Source organism: Chrysochloris asiatica, unplaced genomic scaffold, assembly GCF_000296735.1.
Source record: "Chrysochloris asiatica unplaced genomic scaffold, ChrAsi1.0 scaffold00130, whole genome shotgun sequence".
Taxonomy (NCBI): domain Eukaryota; kingdom Metazoa; phylum Chordata; class Mammalia; order Afrosoricida; family Chrysochloridae; genus Chrysochloris; species Chrysochloris asiatica.
Genome location: NW_006408648.1, coordinates 6,117,658 through 6,123,059, shown reverse-complemented (window position 1 = coordinate 6,123,059; position 5,402 = coordinate 6,117,658).

Sequence of the window (5,402 nt, the reverse complement as noted above, 5' to 3'; positions counted from 1 at the left end):
AAAAAAAAAAAAAAAATGCTGCCTAAGTGTTTGCTTTCTTGGTGATGGGAAACAGATTTTTCAAAAAAAAGTGAGATTGGCATATGTCCTTTCAAGTAAATCAGAGTTCTGTCAACTGACTATTTTGATAGGAATAATAAATGTGCATGCCATTTTGCAAGCTCACCCAGGAGAGCTCCCAGAATTCATATCCATATGATCTCACACTAATATTGGTAGCGTTTCTTTCTTTTATTTCCCATGGAGGCTTCTAGCATTCACCACATGAAGATAGAAAAGATCAAGTGACTCCAGCTGAAACTGCATTTTTATGGTTTTCTGCCACTACCTGTGACTAGCCAAAATTGAACAAGATGGACAGATCAATTTGAAGGAATATGTATTCTCCTTTTATAATGCAGTTTTAAGAGGTAATTTAACTGTCTGCTGGTTATTTGAATAAAATCCTTTTAAATTCAATAGGAACTCAGGGAGGAAGTGTAGGGAGAGGCAAAGAATGGGAGACAAAAGCACATTTTATCAAAATTTGGGCACAGCAGTTACTCCTTCCTTTCTTCTTCCCGGTCCTTCTTCTCAAACAGAAGCAGTGAATGTGCCTGTTTCTTTTACTCCCACAAGCTTTTGAGCTTGGCAGGGGAGTGCTTTCAGTGAAATGTTGCTGTCCTTCAGCCCTTTAGCTGAATTACTCAATTAGGGTGAGAAATTGCTACGTGATTTCTGGCTAAGTAGGATGGGGGAGGAGAGGGACTGCCTCCCCTTGGCAGCTGGAGTTAATTTAAATGCTTTTTACCACTGTAGTACAATCTATTGTGAATGTGAATATTTTCACTTCTCAGACTTTTCTTTCTTTCTTTTCCTCCCTTCCTCTTTCCTTCTCTCCCCTCCTTTGTTCCAGCTATCTTCCTCCTAGTCTTGCCTTCCTTTCACAGGATCAGTACTGCTCCTAGCTCCCCTGACTCCAGTATTTCTGTGGCCTGCCCTATTCATTACAACTGCTGTAGTTGCAGGTCCATAAGGAAAGCAGATCTCATGGAAACAAATCACCCTTTCCTTCCCTTCACATCCCGGTTAGAAAGAGACTATGAAGCTAACCAGGCCTTTACTCAGCACTTCCTCAGTGCTAGACACTATGTTCCACCATTCTCTCAGTTTGCCGTACTGTGGTGGCTTGTGTGGTGCTGTGATGCTGGAAGCTATGCCACTGGTATTGGAAAACCAGAAAATTCAGCCATGGTGGATAGGTTTCAGTGGAGCTTCGTAAAACAGACTAGGAAGAAGGAAAGGCAGACCACTTCTGAATGATTGTTGTTGTTGTTGTTGTTGTTAAGTGCCATCGAGTCGGGTCCGACCCATAGCGACCCTGTACAGGGTTTCCGAGGGTGTAAATCTTTACAGGAGTAGAAAGCCTCATCTTTCTCCCGCGGAGCGGCTGGTAGTTTCGAACCGCTGACCTTAAGGTTCGCAGCCCGATTCGTAACCACTACGCTAAACCTTAAGAACAGTAGTGAAACATAGTCTGATATAGTGTCAGAAAATTAGTCCCTCAGGCTGGAAAGCACTCCAAATACAACTGGGGAAGAGCTGCCTCCTCAAAGTAGAGTTGGCCATAATGATGTGAATGGAGCAAAGCTTTTAGGACCTACTTTTGCTGATGGGGCACAACTTAAAATGAAGAGTAACAGCTGCAAATATCCATTAGTAATTGGAACTTGGAATGTATTAAGCATGGATCTAAGAAAATTGGAAGTTGTCTAAATAAAAGGGAATGTATAAAAATCAATATCCTAGAATGAACTGAAATGGATTGCTACTGGCTATTTTGAATCTGACAAGCATACGATTTACCATGCCAGGAATGACAAATTGAGGAGGAATGGTGTTGCATTCATCATCAAAAAGAGCATTTCAAGATCTACCTGGAAATGTAGTGTTGTCTGTGATAGGCTAGCATACACAGCCTACAAGGAAGACCAGTTAATACTACTCTTATTCAAATTTACACAAAAACCATTAAAGTCAGTGATGATAAAATCGAAGAATTCTACCAAATTCTTCAGCCTGAAATTGATCAAACATGAAATCAAGATGCATTGGAATGCAAAGATTAGAAACAAAGAGGAAGCATCAGTAGTTGGAAAATATGACATTGGTGATCGAAATGATATTGGAGAATGCATGATACAATTTTGCAAGACCAATGACTTAATTCATTGCAAATGCCTTTTAAAAACAACATAAAATGCAACTATACACATGGACTTCATCCAGTGGAATGCACAGGAAAAAAACTAACTACATCTGTGGAAAGAGATGGTATTGTTTGTTGTTGTTAAATGCCACTGAGTAGGTTACATCTCATAGCAACCCTGTTTAGAGTTTCCAAGGAACAGCTGGTGAGCTTGAACTGCTGACCTTGTGGTTCAAACAGATCTTGCAGTCCAGTGCCACACTAAGACTCTGAAGAGATGGTAGAAAAACTCAATATCATCAGCCAAAACAAAACCAAGGGCCAACTGTGGAACAGACCATCAATTGCTCATATGCAAGTTCAGGTTGAAGCTGAAGCAAATTAATCCAAATCCAGGAGAGCCAAAATATGACTTTGAATATATCCCAGCTGAATTTAGAGACCATCTCAAGTACAGATTTTATGCTCTAGGCACTAATAACCAAAACCCAGAAGAGTTGTAGGATGACATCAAGTATATCATACAGGATTAAAGACAAATGTCATTTGAAAGACAGGAAAGAAAGAAAAGACCAAAATGGATGTCATAGAAACTCTAGAACTTGCTCTTGATTGTAGAGAGATAAAACAAATGTAAGAAATGAGAAAGTAAAATAGCTGAACAGAAAATTTCAAAGGGCAGTTTGAGAAGACAAAGTCAAGTATTTTATATATATGTATATTTCTCTATTAGCCAACATTTTAATGCAGAAAGCATAAAAACAAGGAAAGAAACAAGAAGTGTAGCAATGTTCAATTTTGCAAGACCAATGATTCAATTCATTGCAAATACCTTTTAAAAACAACATAAAATGCAACTATATACATGCAACTATACAATTATACACACTTTGCAGAATTTAACTTCATATGGTAGAGTGCTAGAACCTTAGTGCCATATGTGTGCTATCACATGTGTGACTCCTTATAGACCCAGCTTGGTTCTTCTCCAGCATCTTCTCTTGGAGTTGTACCTGATTTTATTACTAGTTCTCTTTGAATCCATTGAGGAATGGGATGATTTTGCTTTTGTTTCTTGGTCAGGAATCTCTTGATCCTGAAAGTCTTACGAGATGACAGCAAAGATGAAAGGTAGCAGCACTCACATGATGGTGAAGAAAGGAAGATTCAAATATATATTGAAATGTGGAAAGACCTGGTATTAGAAAACAAAAGGGAAGAACATGCTCAGCATTTCTCAAGCTGAAAGAACTGAAGAAAAAACTCAAGACTTGACTTGTAATATTGAAGTAGTCAACAGGCAAAATATTGAGTGATGCAGAAAGTATCAAAAGAAGATAGAAGGAATACAGAGTCACTGTACCAAAAAGAAAATGGTCAATGATCAGCCATCTCAAGAGGTTGGATATGATCAAGAACCAATAGTACTGACGAAAGAAGTCCAAGCTGCACTGAAGGCATTGGCGAAAAACAAGACTACAGGAACTGATGGAAAACACATGTAAAATTTTCATCAAACTGATGTAGCACTGCAATTGCTCACTCATCTAGGCCAAGAAATTTGGAAGACAGTTATCTGGCCAATCAATTAGAAGAGATACATAGTTGTGCTCATTCCAAAGAGAGGTGACCCAACAGAATGTGGAAATCATTGGACAATATCATTAATATCACATGCAAGGAAAATTTTACTGAAGACAATTAAAAAATGATTGCAGCAGTACATCAATAGAGAACTGCTAGAAACTCAAGCTGGATTTAGAAGAGGACATGGAACAAGGGATATCATTACTGATATCAGATGGATTTTGGCCAAAAATATAAAATACCAGAAAGATGTTTACTTGTGCTTTATTGACTGTGGAAAAGTTTTCCACTGTGTAGATCATGACAAACTATGGATAACATTGTGAATAATGGGTCCTCCAGAACACTTAATTTTGTTCATGAAGAGCCTGTAAATAGACCAAAAGGCAGTTGTTGGAACAAGAGGATACTGAATAATTTAAAATCAGTAAAGATGTGTGCCAGGGTTGTATGTTTCATCATACTTACTCAATCTATGTGCTGAACAAATAATCAGAGAAGCTGAATTATATAAAGAAGAACATAGCATCAGAATTGGAGGAAGCCTTATTAACAGCCGGTGACATACTGATGATACAACTTTGCTTGCTGGAAGCCAAGAGGACTTAAAATACTTTTTGATGAAGATCAAAGACCGTAGCCTTCAGCATGTATTATACCTCAATGTAAAGAAAACAAAAATTCTCACCACTGGACCAATAAATATCATCATGATAAATGATGAAAAGATTGAAGTTGTCAAAGACTTCATTTTGCTTGGATCCACAATCAATACTCATGGAGGCAGCAGTCAAGAAATCAAACGATGTATTGCATTAGGCAAATCTGCTGTACAGGACCTCTTTAAAGTGTTTAAGAGCCAAGGTGTCAGTTTGGGTACTAAGGTGCACCTGACCCAAGCCATGGGATTTTCAATAGTTTCATATGTATGTGATAGTTGGACAGTGAATAAAGAAGACTGCAGAAGAATGGATGCATTTGAGTTAGGGTGTTGGAGGAAAATATTAAAAGTACCATGGACTGCCAGAAGAACAAACCAATCTATGTTGGGAAAAATACAGCCTGAATGCTCCTTAGAAGTCAGGATGGCAAGATTCATCTTTCATGCTTTGGACATGTTATCAGGAGGGACCTGTCCTTGGAAAAGGACATCATACTTGGCAAAGTGGAGGGTCTTTGAAAAAGGGAAGACCCCAACAACATGGACTGACACAATGGACTCAATCATAACAACAATTATGAGAATAGCACAGAACCGTGCACTGTTTCATTCTGTTGTGCATCAATTGCTATGAGTCAGTATCGACTGGACAGCACCTAACAACAGACACTGTGCTGAGCACTTTCAATACAGTTCTTATTTCATCCTACTTGTGTTTTACAAATGGGAAAACTCAGGCTAAATTAGGTAAGTATCTTGTCCAAGATCACATATACTAAGTAATAAAGCCAAGTTTTAAGGACAGATGCCAAAATTCATCTTTATCTATATCTGTATGTATTTTTTAAAGGTTTTTATTGTGGATTGAGTGAGTTTACAGGGCATATAATCAGTTTTACATTCAACAAATCATATACCTTGTTTCATTACAATGATTATAATCCCCTCCATGTACCATCAGTTAAC